Below are 16,070 nucleotides of genomic sequence, written 5' to 3'. Positions count from 1 at the left end.
AAGTTCTTTCTAGGCAGAAGTAATCTTGACCTTTGGAAGGCCCTTTAAAATACATCCTTTCTTTACCTAAAATAGGATTAGGCCAAAACTGGCCCAGGATACCTCCACTCTCTCCAAGTGAAATAGATAAATATATTAGGATTCCTCAAATTAAGTTATAGATCCCTACAAAACTGTATAAGTATCGTTCTTTATTAAGATCCATAAGAACTAATATCTATTCTTGAGGTTTTCTTTTCTCAGCACCATTCCCAGTAATCACAAGATGGCTGCTACACTGCATCAGCTGATAATCATCTCTGCTTTCCCGAAACTGCATTCCATGGAGACCCACCTACAATTGAGGAACTGCACTAGACCCACCCTTAATCCAACCCTGAATAGAATCTATGTTCTTTATTGTTAAAAACTTTATGAGCTGTTAATTGAAACACTAGCCCCTCTCCCATTTACTTGTATGTAACACATTTTCAATAAAAAGGCACGATAATTCCTAGCAGTGGTCACTCCTCAGAGGGCGACCTCTGAGGGGTGTCCAGCATAGGACGTGCATGAAAAGGCATCGAGGCCTCTGTCTTCGGTTCACCTTCACCGCCTTCGTCGAGATAACCCACCCACGCCAAGGCTGGTCCCCGGCACATACACACACACATATATATAGTGTGATAATTTTCTTCCACAGAGAGACCACTAGCTGTTTACTCAGGGCCACTGTGCACTCGGGGAAGATAAACACTCAAGCATTTTGAGGACTGTTGGTTCAGGATTCAAACAGGTGCATAGGGATGCACACAGTGCTTGGTGCTTGTTCCAGAAAGTCTTCTTCTTAAGCCTTGCCCTATGGTCCCTTGCCAAATAGACAAAGTAGCCCTTCTCTTTCTTCTTCCTCTTTTTCACTTTTCCCAAGAAATGTCTTCCTTCAACAACTTGTTGTCAATTCATTTTACCTTGAATTTAATGTGTGTACAGAGGCAGGAACACTAGCAGTCTCAAGTAGTGACCTTGGTTCGAGCACTGTGCTGGGTGTTTGTTTATATTCTCCTGTTTGAGCTGCTTTGCAGTTCATCCAGTTCGAGACGATTCTCCCCGTTGTATGAAAGAATTACTTAGGATGGGGCTTGATAGTTGAGGCCCTCTGTCCTCATGGAAACATGGCCTCAGTGACTGCATGCGTTAGCATTCACTGTCTCCATTTTCTCCATGTTTTAAACATGTAAGTCATTCTACGTATTCCTTATCAACGAAGTAGACTGAAAAGTTGAACTTACAGTGCTTTCCCAGACCTGGGGCAACCAATAGCATCAGGGGATTCTCAAAATAAACGCATGTTGCCCTTCTCGGTTCAAAGTGGGTGGAGGGTAGAAAATCAGCCCGCAGTGCCCATGTCTGGATGTCTGGCATCTGTGAAAGCGTGACCTTCCATGTTGACATCTGACAATGGGATTAAGGGTACAGGCCTTGAGAGCATTCCCTGGATGACCGGTGTGCCCAGCCTAATCCCGTGTGTTTTAAAAGCAGCAAACCTTTCCTGGCTGGGTCAGAAAGATGACATATTCCTGGTTTCCAGGATGAAGAACAAGCCAAGAAATGCAGATAGCCTCTAGGAGGTGGAAAAGAAAGAAAATAAATTCTCCTTTAGAGCTTCTAGGGGGCAAGCGGCCTTTCTGAGCACTGAATTCCAGCCCACAGAGATCCTTGTCAAATGTCTGCCCGGAAGAACTGTAAGAAAGTACATTTGTGCTGTTTTCGGTCACTACGTTTGAACTGAATTGTTCTGGCAGCCATAGAAAAATAACACAAAGTGTTAGAAGATACAACGTCTGAGCTCAAACGTTGCCGGCAGTAAAATTTAGGGAGAAAAATCTGCACATTTTTGTTTACCTTTAGAATAGACCGAAGTCAAAGAAGATAAAATATTCTCAGGTAAGAATGGACGTTATGTGCATTCCTGTTTATCTGTGCATTCATCATGCTTGAATTCAGTTGTGGAGAAGAACGAATTTCATACTATCTATATTTTTACTTACCCTACCTGGAATATATTTGGTTATTAGAGTCTTAATAATAAATAATAATTTGAATGGTTAAAAACTGGAAGTCTTTTTACTCTAAAAACAATTGTGTTATTTAAGTAAACACTAAGGCTCACTTTTAAACCAACTTAGCTGCTTAGAAATAGAAAGTTAGTTGAAACACACTAATGATGCCAGGGAGAATCGCGACACGCATGAAGGCATGATTAGTCATTTACTGTTGTGCTGGCTGCTGCTCCGCTCTGATCTCTTCGGGTTTAATAGCCATCTACTGTCTTGATAGAAACAGATCCATCCGTACAAAAGCAGACTATGTCTCAGGTCATTAAAAGGAGAAATACTCACTCCAGCAAATTTTAGCGTCCTCGGCACTGTTTCCGGTAAAGCTAAAGGAGACATATAATCACAATTTTGTCCTTTATGGGAGCATTTTTAGTAGCATTATTCAGATCTCTGGTTACATATCCTTAGGCTCTGGAGTCTCCGCTTTAGAATGCTTCTCTTCTGCAATTTATGTGTGTGTGTTGAAAACAAATCATGACACTGAATGGACAACCTCCCTCTGTTAATTAAAAAACAAATTAGTTTATTAAAACAACTCTTCTCTGGAGAAAACAAAGAAAAATACCTCACTAAATATTTGTACTAATAACTCTTGGTTACTTTTAAAACTTAGGGTAAATCACATACAATAAAAAAAATCTATTTTTCTTTATTATATTTTTGTTTTTACATTGTCTGAAAATGCTAGAATGAATTTTTGTTCATAACAGAGAATATAGAGGAAATATTGAAGGAATAAGTAAGTTTTAAATTTGGATCTTGAAGCTGGGGTAAAATTTCAACAGAGAGAAATGAGAAACTGTAGAAAATAGTTTTAAAAATAGATGATTATAAGAGATGCTATTTTCTGATTATCTACTCTGTACCAGTAATGTTATTTTTTAATTTTCTTATCATTTGGTTATACTAATTCTTTTTTTTTTTTTTTGAAACGTTTTTGCTATAGGGTTCATGCATTTGCCAGAAAGACAGAGAGAGACAGAGAGATAGAAAGAGAGAAATCACCCCCCAGAGGGGATGGCCATGCTGCAATCCCTTCTCCTCCATTCTCCTCTCAGGATCTTGGGCAAGCACGCACATGCGCCCAACATGAGTTTAAGCCACCGAGTCCAGGACTCAAATCATGATCTACTGCATGGGAGTTCAGCAACATAGCCTTTACGCTAACTGCTGGTCCCTGGTTATACTAATTCTTTAGAACACATTAAAATTGTCATTTTATGGGGACCAGCAGATGAAGTAATGGTTATGTCACTGGGCTTGCACATGGTTGCCTGGTGACTTAAGACTCCCACTGGGTGCATGTAAGTGAGTGCCCAAGATCCTGAGAGAACAGAGGAGAAGGGATTGCAGTGTGGCCAACTCCCCAGGGGGGTGACTTCTTGCTTTGTGTTTATCTGTGTCTCCAGCAAGCACACACACCCTATAGCAAAAATCTCTCTCTCAAAAAATTTGTCATTTTAGGGACCAGCAGTTAGCGTAATGGCTATATCGCTGGACTCCCACGTAGTCTACCACGGTTCGAGGCCCGGACTCTGTGGCTTGTAAATCAGCAGGGAGGGCGCGTGTGCGTACGTGCCCAAGATCCCGAGAGGAGAATGGAGGAGAAGGGATTGTGGCGTGGCCATCCCCCCTGGGGGGTGATTTTTCGCTTTCTATCTCTCTGTCTGTCTCAATCTGTCTGGCGAGCGCACTAGCCCTATAGCAAAAACCTCTTCAAAAAAAAAAAAAATTTGTCATTTTACAAATAAGGAAATTGAATCTATAATATGATAAAAGATTACTCAGGGATACCAATCAAATATTTGAATTGTACCTATAAAACACAAAGATTTAACCAAGGTCAACCTGACAGCACAAGCAATGTTTTTCCACTATGAAAAATGAGATCATTTATCACTAGTTTATATTATGGTCTTCTTTTCTTTTTTCTTTTATTTTTAAATATGTGTGTGTGCAAGGAATCGATATTGTGCCACAAAAAGTCACCTTTTAAGTAAATACTTTTAATTACAAAAGTGAGTTATGGTCTAAAAAAATTATAAAGTAAACTTGGGTATGGAGCTATACTAATAGGGCCAGAAGTATGATGAAGATACTCAAGAAGTTGGATCAAACTTCAGTTTGACATTGGGTCATTCAGAGCATCCTGGGCTTTGACATTCAGCATTCTGCTCCAATGACAGCTATGCCGAAACCCAGGGTAACAATGCAAGCTCAGGTTTCTGAGAATAAAAGCACTTCAGCATCGTGGTCAGCTTTACTTGACTGACCCTCCTTGACAAAAGGAACATTCTTAGGAGACTCAAATAAATAAATAAATAAATAAAAACTTTATAAATAATCTTGATGCTACTGCACATATCCGAAGAGATAAAATACCATCCTACCATTTGGAATTTCTATGGACTCTGAGATTTTATGTGCTTGTTGGAGACCCAACATTCAGGAAAAAGAACTGTATTATTCTGAACTTCAACAGCGTTCTGAATCTTGAAATCAACAGAGATCCTAGAACTTCCTCATGGGATTTCTCCAGGAGAAACCTAAGACCAAAGGAGGATTTTCTTCCTCAGGAGAAGAAGGTGGTAACCCATTTCGGTAAGTACGACTCTGGTATCAGTTAACCTCCTTGCACCACTTAGGGAAAAGTATTTGAATGCAAATCAAACCTGTACAAAAATGAACATAAAATCGATAGGCCAGGCCTAGCCATGGTGGTGCAGGCAGTAGGGTAGCATTTCATATCCGAGCCATATGGGAAGGTCCAGGGTTCAGGTCCTGAGTTGACCTCAACTCACCGGACATGCCTGTGACCCTAGCTGCCTAGAGGACTGGAGAGGGGGAAGTCTGTAGCATGACAAGACACCATCAGCTCTCTCTCTCAACTTAGTCAACAAACACTGAAACAACAGCAACAGCAGCAAACTGCAGGCCATCCTAGAGTGAAGTTTATAACAATTTCTAATGTTATTTTATGACAGGAAAAAAACAATTTTTAAATCCTATTTTTTTTGCTTTATTTTATTCATCTTTCTTATATATTAAAGGTTAACTGGTGCTTGTAGCTTCTGTAATTAATATAATCTCTAATTGTTGTAACAAAGAAATTCATAAATAAGCCTATTTGCTTAGAAGAGGAAACGTAGGCCACTCGTTGTAGACAACGTCACAAGAATGGAACTAAGGCCAGGGACCTAGGCAAGAAATATTAAGAGATGAGAATGTTTGCTCAAGGGACAAAACATAACAGGCTAAATTGGAGGGGACTATTGTCCCAACCCAGGGGACAGTCGAACAGTTTCCCTGGGGAGGGAGTGAGACTTGGGACAAACACACGCACACGCGCGCACACACACACACACACACACACACACACAGAGTGGAGACAAAACGAGGTGCTGATCAAGTCTTCTTCTTCCTCTTCTTTTTCTTCCTCCGTTTATTGAGGAAAAATGGCAAGTTATATACAGGCTGGTGGGCACCGATTGGTTGCCTGAAATGCAAATGAGATAGAACAGCATGAAGCAATCATTGGTGTGGGTGGATCTTTTCCGTTGCCTAGAAACCCAACCGCCCCCTCAGGGAGAACAGTTGGTCACATGATTTCTGAGAAATGGTTTCCTCAGTGAGGAAGTAAAGCCTAATGGTTTCCAAGATGGTGGATAGCTCAAGATGGCAGATAGCTCAAGATGATTTCCGTATGCAGTGCCCTCCACAGACTGTAATAATATTATTATTTAACGTAATACTTACTCACAGGTATTTAGATAGTTTTGTTAAACAACATAGCTTAAAAGAAAATATATTGTAGCTTCTCTTAATCTATCAACGTGCCACAAGTGTGAGTTACTAGATTCAGTATTACCGTAAAAACAGAAACAGGGTCATAAATGCCAAATGAAAGGAGAAGATGCACAGAACAATTTGGAAAAATCATGAGGATAAGAGTAACACTGAACTAGGGCTGGCAAGTGGCATGATGGTTAAGGAAGTTGGACTCTCACATGGCTGACCACGGTTTGAGTCCCAGACTTGGCAGCTTGCTTTCTCACTTTCTCTTTCTCTCTCACTCTGTCTCTCTCTGGCCAAAATGAAAAAGTAATGATAATTAATAAATAAATAATTATTTTTTTTTTAATAAAAAAGAGTAACACTGAACTAGCTAAATTTATGTTATAGACAACAATGGATGAGAAGTGTAATGGAGTAATGGGCTAGAAATTTCTGTCCTGGGAGTTGGTTGTGAGCTTGTGAGCTTTCGACCACTCCTCGTACTTGAATACAGCTAAGTCAATCCCATTTCTTCCTTTTTGGTTCACCTCTTGATTATTCATAGAAATGGCTGCCAGATTTTAGCTGGCAACAAGTTTTGCACAAAGTGCAAAAACTGCTGGGCGTTTTCATTGCCCACTGGGGAAATATACTCTTTGTCTCCAAATGCTCCCGAGGTGAGGAAATGTCCACAGATAAAGCAAAAGTGGCTCTTTCGGTGTAAGGTTGTCTCTGTCAAGCACTCTGACTGAGCTCCCACCTATGAGCTGTGCTTTTGAGCACCTAAGGAACGGCCTGGCAATTCAGGTCTCTCATCCTAAGTATCTGTACCTGAATATCACTTAGAGATGTTCCTTAGTCCCAAATTACCCTGAGATGTCCATAATCCTGTCTCATACTACATAAATCAATTCTGAGTTCAGTATCTTAGATTCTTTTAAAAACAACAACAACAAAAACCCACCAACCCCAAATGGATATTATAAATGGAAATAGAAATTTAGTATTATATTTATTATTCTTTTCTTATTTATTCATTCTTTTCCTCCCTCCTTTTCTGTCTCTTTCTAGTGCACACCCATATACATACACACTCCTGGAAAAAGTAGATTCTAATTGACCAAAAATGGAAGTCTGATCCCTGAGTGACTCAAGTTCAAACAGCTCATTTTCTAGAGGTTAAATATTTGACACAATTGCGTAAACTGCTACATTCAAGTTTTAAACAGTATCTCCAGATTCAAAGAGGCTATAAATTGACAAAGTATAGCATGTCTTCCATGCACAGCGAATGCCACTGTAAACCCTTGTGCGACTGCCGAGCCATTCAGATTAACATTCTTGAGGCTAACCGGGTTGTGTAAGGCACGTGAGCTTCTGAAACCTCCGAAAAGATCAGAAGAAACTGGGAGATGTAATCGAGGAAAATAAAATAATTTCAGTCTCTAAGTGACTTTTATAATAGCTTGGGAAGAGAACTATCGAAGTCTTCAATGGGTTAGATAATTTTCTGTCTACTTGCCTTGTCATTTCATGACAAGTCTTCAGCGATTAGATTGGAATAGCAGGTGGAGATCTGACGTGTCTTTTATGAGTAGTGAAACCTAAAAAATAAGGGTTTTTCTTAATCTAACATTATCCCCCTACCCCTCGGTCCTAAACCATAGTCATGTCTTGTCATTCTTGGGTGTTTTCTGTACCCACATGGGGCCTCACAGAACCTGGGCTACTGCCCTGTCCCACGGTCTCAGGGTCCAGAGTTCACCCTACATAGTACCATATCTCCTGGAATCGGAGCCATCACTGTGCCCTGTAGGTTCTGAATCCCAAATTGTAACCTTGTCCCGCTCCTGGGACTGAAGTCTCCCAACTTCCCTTTTTCTCCCCAGAGCAGAACAGGGCTGTCCCCTCTCTCCCAGGGTTGGAACCAACTTTGTCCAGCTTCCTGGGCCACCCAAGAAGACTCCAATGAGTTCATGAAATAATGAAATTAAAGTATAAGTTTATTTTGGTGCAAAAGAAAATTAAATCCATGCAGTTTTCTTCATAATATGCAGTTCCCACAGACTTTCAGAAGAGTCTTCCTATGGGTGTATGCCTGTAAGTATAATATATATGCAAACATACATGTACATCAATATTGATTTCTAAATCCCATTTTGTTATTATTGTCATAACTTAAGCAAATACTGTAAAATTATAATGCACTGCTACATTTTTCCTGCCATGGACAATTATTTATTTTTTTAGAGCAATTTAAAAAAAGAAAAAAAATCCTTTCATATTTACCATTATTTTAATGCTCTCACCCATATTACTATATGATATGAAACTGTTTATTCATTCATTCCTCTGGCTGCTTTAGCTTTTGTTTTTTGTTTTTTTTCTTTGGAGAGGTTTTTGCTATAGGGTGTGTGCATGCACCAGACAGACAGAGAGAGACAGAGTCAGAAAGCGAGAAATCACCCCCCAGGGAGGATGGCCATGCTGTAATCCCTTCTCCTCCATTCTCCTCCCGGGATCTTGGGCATGCACGCATACGCACCCAGTGTGAGTTTAAGCCACCGGGTCCGGGACTCGAACCGCAGTTGACTACGTGGGAGTCCAGCAACATAATCATTACACTAACTGCTGGCCCCAGCTTTTGTTAATTATGCATAAAACTGCTTTAAATACTTGTGTCCACATTGTTACATAAAAATGTTTTCAGGACCAGCAGTTAGCGTAATGGCTATGTCACTGGACTCCCATGTAGTTGACTGCAGTTCAAGTCCTGAACCCAGTAGCTTAAACTCACTCCAGGCGTATGTGAATGCATGTCCAAAATTCCAAGAGGAGAATGGAGGAGAAGGGCCTGTGGCGTGGCCATCCCCCTGGGGGATGATTTCTCAATTCTGTCTTTCTGTCTAGCAACAACAACAACAAAAAACCTCTCCTAAATAAATAAATGTTTTCAATTTATTTGGATCATTTGCAAGAAGTGTGATTGTAAGGTAATACATAGATATATATTTTAAGACTTCTTTTAGAATACTTTTAGATTCATAGCAAAATTAAGAGGAATGTGCAGAAACATCCTACCTATTTCTTGCCTCAAAAATGCATAGCCCCTTCATTATCTCTTTCCCCTGCCAGAGTGCTACATGTGTGCAACTGACACACCTGTGTTGATTCACCGTTATCACCAGAGTTTGTAGTTGACCTCAGAGTACACTCTTGGTATTGTCCATTTTCGGGTCTTGGACAAATTTATAACTTATACCCATTGTAATAGTGTCACACTATTTTCACTGCCCTAAAATCCCTCTGTGTCTCCTACTCAACCCTCTCTGCCCCAACCTCCGACAACACTGATAATTTTGCTATCTCTCTAGCTTTCCAAGAATTTCAGGTAGTTGGACTGTTAAACATGCAGCCCTTCCAAGTTGTCTTGTTTCAAATACTCATTTGCAATTGAGATTCTTCAGTGTTTTATTTTGTTTTGTTTAGTTTTTACTGTAGCATGTGTGTGCTCACTAGAGAGAGACAGAGACAGGGGGAGAGGACTCTCTTCCATGTATTTTTATGGCTTTATAGTTCTTTTATTTTTAATGCTGAATAATATACCATTTCTGGGGCCAGTAGGTGGAGAGGTGGTTAAGGCACTGGAGCCCACATGGCTGACTCAGTGGTTCAAGTCCTGGACCTGGCGTTATGACAAACATGCCGCACATATGCGTGTGTGCTCTCAATCCTGAGAGGAAAGTAGAAGAGAAGGGGTTGTGGCATGGCCTGCCCACAGAGGGTGATCTCTCACTGTCCTCACTCTCTGCCTTTCTCTGAGTATCTGTCTCTCTCCCACAAGTGTGCACACCCCACGGCAAAAGAAAAATAATAATAATTAATAATAATAATAATAATTTAATGTAAATATACCATTTCTGAATACACCTCAGTTTATTCACCAGTTTACCTATCAAAGGACATCTTTGTGGCTTCCAAGTTGGAGCAATTATGAATAAAGCTATTGTAAATAAGCATGTACGGGTTTCTGTGTGGACGTAAGGTTTTGTTCATTTGAGTAAATACCAAGGATCGCCATTGCTGGACTGCATGGTAAGAATATATTTAGTTTTGTAAGAAACTGCCGAAAGGTCTTTCAAGATGGTTGTACCATTTTGCAATGAATGAGGGTCCCTACTGCTTCACATGCCCCTTAGCATTTAAAGCTGTCAGTGATCCGGATTCTGGTCATTCTGATAGGAATGTGAGAGTATTTTATTGCTGCTTACATTTGCATTTCCCTGATGACATAAAATGTGCAACATCTTTTCATATGCTTTATTGACAATTATATTTCTTCTTCTGGTGATATATCTGTTAATGTCTGTGTCTCATTTTGTAATTAATGTGTTTTCTTTTTCTTTTCTTTTTTTTTTTTTTTTTTTTTTTAGCTTGTTATGGGGCCCATGTCAGAGAGAGAGAACCATAAATCATCTCCCAAAGGGAATGGCCACACCACAATCCTTTCTCTTCCATTTTCCTCTCAGGATTTTGGGCATACAGGCACACATGCCCCGTGTGATTCTCCAGCCATCTAGTCCAGGACTCAAACTATGGTTGGCCATGTGGGAGTATAGTGCCTTAATCAAAATGCTACCTGCTGGTCCCCCAGTGTGTCTTTTTCAAGCCACCAGGTCCAGGATTTGAGCCATAAGTAGTCATGTGAGATCCAGCAACTTTAACATCGGTACCACTTGCGGGTCCAGTTTGTTTTCTTATTGTCGAGTTCTAAGAGATTTTTAGATATTTTGAATATTTTTTTATATTTTTTATTTATTCATTCATTGATTTTAATTTGATGAGAGAGAGATAAAGTAAGAAAGCAAGTCACCGGGTCCAGGACTTGAGCTGTTATTGGTCATGTGGGAGTGTCCAGCACCTTAACCACCACACAACCTCCTGATCCCATGGACAATAGCTTTTTATCAGATGTGTCTTTTAAAAATATTTTCACCCAGTTTGTGGTTTGTCTTCTCATTCTCTTAACATAGTTTTATAGGACGGATCTGTTTAGTTCTAAAGAAGTGCAGCTTATCAATTTTTTCTTTAATGGATCATGGCTTTGGTGTTATATATTTATTTACTTTGAGAGGTTTTTTGCTATAGGGTGTGTGCGCTCACCAGAAAGACAGAGAGAGACAGAAAGTGAGAAATCACCCCCCTCAGGGGGGATGGCCACACCACAATTCCTTCTCCTCCATTCTCCTCTCAAGATCTTGGGCACACATGCCCTTGTTCCTGGCCTGAGTTTAAGCCATGGGGTCTGGGACTCAAACCACAGTCAACTACATGGGAGTCCAACAACATAGCCATTACGCTAACTGCTGATCCCAACCTTTGGTATTATTTGTAAAAAGTTATCATCAATCCCAGGTAATCTAAATTTCCCTATGTTAACTTCTAGGAGTTTTATAACTTTGTGTTTTACATTTAGGCTTATGGTCAATTCTGAGTACATTTTTGTGAAACCCGTAAGGTCTGTACCTAGACCCATTTTCACAAGTAGTTGTTGAGTTGTTCCAGCACCTTTTTATTGAAAAGACTGTCTTTGCTTCATCACCTTTGATATTGTATAAAAATCAGTTGATTATATTCATATGGGTCTATATCTGGGTTCTCTACTCTGTTCCATTGATCTATTTATCTATTCCTCCACCAATACCACACAGCCTGATTATTGTAAGTTTATAGTAAGTCCAGAAGTAGGTAGTGTTAGTTCTTTAACTTGGTTCTTTTTTAAAAATATTATTTTATATTCTGTAGAATCAGAAATAATTCCTTCTCATTTCGGACATTAATTTGTGTCTTTTCTCTTTTATTTTTAGTTACCCCGAATAGAGGCATATCAATTTTATTGATCTTTTCAAATAATCAGCTCTTAGTTTTATTGATTTTTCTCTACTGATTTTCTGTTTTTAACTTCACATTACTTCTCTAACATTTATTATTCACTTTTCTTCTTATTTTGCACATATTTTCATCTTTTATTCTAGTATCTTTTTTTGGGGGAGAGAGATTTTTTATTTACTTTTTAATTTTTTTATTTTTTTACTTTTTTTTTCTATAGGGCTTGTGCACTCACTAGAAAAACAGAGAGAGACAGAAACCAAGAAATCACCCCCCAGGGGTCTGGCCATGCTGCAATCTCTTCTCCTCCATTTTCTTCTTGGGACCTTGGGCATGCACACATATGTGCCCAGCGTGAGTTTAAGCCACTGAGCCCAGGACTCGAACCACAGTCGACTACATGGGAGTCTAGCAACACAACCATTACACCAATTGCTGGTCCCTCTTTCTTTCTCATTTCTAAGGTCAGAATTTAATTATTGATTTTATTTTTTTTCCTTTTTTATTTTTTTATTTTATTTTCATTTTTAATACTTTCAATCACATTATTTAGCTTACAAGGTGATCATTTTAATATGTGAACATTTCTGCCCGCTCCAGTTGATCAAAATATAACAATACTACCTCCCTGTCTCAACCCTTTCACTTTTTCTCTAATTTGTGCATTCAATGCTATAAATTTTTCTCAAAAACTTTTACTGTATTCCTAAAATTTCGATAAACTATGTTTTCATTTTCATTTACATCTAAATACTTATTTGTCTCTCCTGAGATTTATTCTTTCACTTTTGTGTTTAGAATTGTGTTGTTTAATCTCCATGTAACTTGAGGTTTTTCAATTATCTTTCTGTTATTGATTTTTAATTTGATTTTATTGTCATTGGAGATCAGACATTATATAATTTCTGATATTCTAAATGTGTTAAAGTATGTCTTATGACCCAGAATGTAGTCTATCTCTTTTTTCTTTTGGAGATTTTTGCTATAGGGCACATGTACTCACTTGAGAGACAGGGAGAAAGAAAGCAAGAAATCACCCCCACACCCACCAGGGGTTGGGATGGCCATACAGCAATCCCTTCTCTTGCATTCTCACCAGTCTGCATCCCAGGGTCTGGGTACCCCCTACTGAAGCATTTTAAGTATAGAAGTCTGAGTTTGAGTAGCCTCACATGATAAACCTTGGATGAAGAGATTTTTTTGTTGGTGTTTCAGGGAACAGAGCTGGACAGCAGAGGGAGATTGGTTTCAGTCTCCCAGCCAAACTAGACCTTACCAAAATAAAGCAGACAACATAGAGCCAGCAACTCACTCTCTCTCCCTCTCCCTCTAGATGACCATTCATTAGTGGGAGAAAGGGGGTTCGTTTTTTTAAAGTAAAACGTCTGGGCTCTACAATCATTTTTCATAAAGAATAATAGTTCTGAATATGACCAGCTATGTTACTAATGCAAATAATGATTCTTCCCCACTGAACTGCTAAAAATTCATTAAACGAACAACAAAACAAAAGTTTTAATTTTGTTGCTTTTATCATATCTGCCTTCTGATTTAGGATTAAATGGCTGTGCTAGTTCCTCCCTGTGTAGTAATGGCACTTTCTTCCCCTACTTGCTACTTGTAATACAGACACTCGGTTTCGTAATTCATCTCAGGTTTGTATAGTCTGTCAGAGCAAAGGCTGGATTTATTCATCGTCACATTTCTTACCTCACTTCACAACGTCGTGAGTAGAATAAGTATCCAATATATGTTTGCAAATAACGGAATGCCCAAAATGGCCACAGCGTGCAAGATAGGCCTAGGGAATTGGTGAAAGAATGTTAAGACCATGTTTGACTATAAGATTTTTGCACTTTCAGAGTTCAAATAGAATCATTGGAAATTTGAGCTTGAAGAGATTGTAGAACTCATATGGTTCTACCTTTGTTGTAGTCATGAAAATAGGCATTTTAGAATATTAGATTTATTTAAACACAAGAAGTTAGTGGGGAAAATATTCTAAGATTGGTCTATTTTGCCCAAATGAACTGCTCTATTCATTCAGTCAAAGCTCATTAAAATATTAACAATATTTTAGATATAGTGTCTTTTTTGTTGCAGTGTCGGAGCCTTGAAATTTGAAATTCTTGTATGTAACAGAATAATATAAGGTAGGACTTTCATTCTCAGACCAGGAGCATTGATGTCTCCAGGAGGACTTGTTAAAACCCAAACTGTAGGACCCTCCTGCACAAGGTCTGATTTATGAGGTCTGGGGTGGAGCTCACATATGTATAATTTTTTTGTTCTTTTTTCCATTTTTTTTCTAGAGATTTTTACTATAGGGTGCTCGCCAGAGAGACAGAAAGTGAGAAATCACTCCTCAGCGGGGATGGCCACTCTGAAATCCCTTTTCCTCCATTCTCCTCTTGGGATTTTGGGCACATACGAGTTTTAAGTTTCCTGGCATGAGTTTTAAGTTTCCTGGTCCAGGACTCAAACTTCAGTCAACTATGTGGGAGTCCAACAACTTAACCATTACACCATCTGCTGATCCCAATACACATGTGTATTTCTAACAAGTGCTCAGACTATGCTGATGTACCTAGGAGCAACACCTAGAAAAGCTGACCCAGAATCTTGTTTTGTGTTGGTCTGGGGAGAAAGAGAGATATAATCTGCTAGGTAAAAGACATCCAAAAACCAAAATACATTTTGTGACATTTCTTGTTCTCTCTCTCTCTTTGCATCAAAGGGTATGAGTATATTTAAGTTTTAAAATACTTGTTTTTAATTTATGATTTCTTATTTACATATAATGAATGGCTATCACTGTGTGCTGTAGGATTTTTTAAAGGCATGTACACAGTGCAACTTTTGGGGGAGGGGTGGTGGGACAGGGGTTGTTGAGAAAAATTGTAATAGAGACAAGGACATGTGTAAATAAGAGGAAGAGGCTATGAAATGGTGTGCCTCAATCTAGTAAAAAAATGCACAATTTAATACATATAAAAAATAAGTAAAATTATTAACAAATGTGTACAATATAATATGATCTTCAATGTTGAAGAAATTGAATGTGTGTATATCTTGTTTCCTTCTTTTTGACTCCTTAAGCTTCTCTAGGTGTAGAATGATTTTATCTAATAAATAAATGTGGGATGGTCAACATAACTGTTTGCCTTAAGATTCAGAGTGACTTTTTAAATTTTTTTGGTGTATTTACAGTAAGTATGCAGTCATGTACATTTGTACCATTTATTTTAGAATATTAAGAATGAAATAATAATGTATAAAAATTTCTGAATATAAATTAATTTATATTATTTACATTAGGAAATACAGGAAAAATGTATAATAGCATAGTCATGAAAACAGGCATCTCGGATTATGAAACCTATTAAAAATAGAAAGTTAGTGGGAAAAATGTTCACAGACTTGTCAAAATTTCTGAATATAAATTAATTTATATTATTTACATTAGGAAATACAGGAAAAATGTATAATAGCATAGTCATGAAAACAGGCATCTCGGATTATGAAACCTATTAAAAATAGAAAGTTAGTGGGAAAAATGTTCACAGACTTGTCCCTTTTGTCCAATAAACTACTCTTTTCATTCAGTCAAATTTCAATGAAATATTCACATTGTTTTAGGTATAGTGTCGTATTTGTCATAGTATTGGAGTCTAGAGAATTAAAGTTTTCAAACACAGAGTGGATGGGATGACTTGTTAAACCCAGATTGTAGGTCCTACAAATTATTAATTAATTTCAATTATTATTAATTTAAAATAATAATTATTATGACTAATTGATTATGCCAAATAGTGTGAGATAGCCATACATTTTTTCAGAAGTAAAGACTATTACAAGGTTGGTATGAAACTTTCTAAACTTTTTATTATGTATTTAAATGCACAATATTATTTTGTGCTTTTATTTAAACAATCATGATGCATATGTTATTTTGCTACTAGACTTTCAAATACTTTATTTAATGTCGTATTTAATACATGTGTACCATTTTATAATCCTATGTGTAGTGGATAAAATGTCCCAGTGTCCCACATCATTGCCAATACTTGATCTTCAATAACCATTTTATATAAATCACAGCAAAACAATCTGTGCATTATGGTCATCTAAATAAAAATATAAAATAAAATTATGCTTTTTATTTTTTGAGAGGTTTTTGCTATAGGACATGTGTGTTCGCCAGAAAGACAGAGAGAGAGAAACAGAAAGTGAGAAATCAACCCCTGGAGGGATGGCCATGCCATCTCCTCCATTCTCCTCTCGGGATCTTGGGCATGCACGCACATGTGC

Source organism: Tupaia chinensis, unplaced genomic scaffold (genome assembly GCF_000334495.1).
Source record: "Tupaia chinensis unplaced genomic scaffold, TupChi_1.0 Scaffold000002_1, whole genome shotgun sequence".
In the NCBI taxonomy this organism is placed as follows: Eukaryota; Metazoa; Chordata; class Mammalia; order Scandentia; family Tupaiidae; genus Tupaia; species Tupaia belangeri.
Note: the sequence above shows the minus strand (reverse complement) of the source record.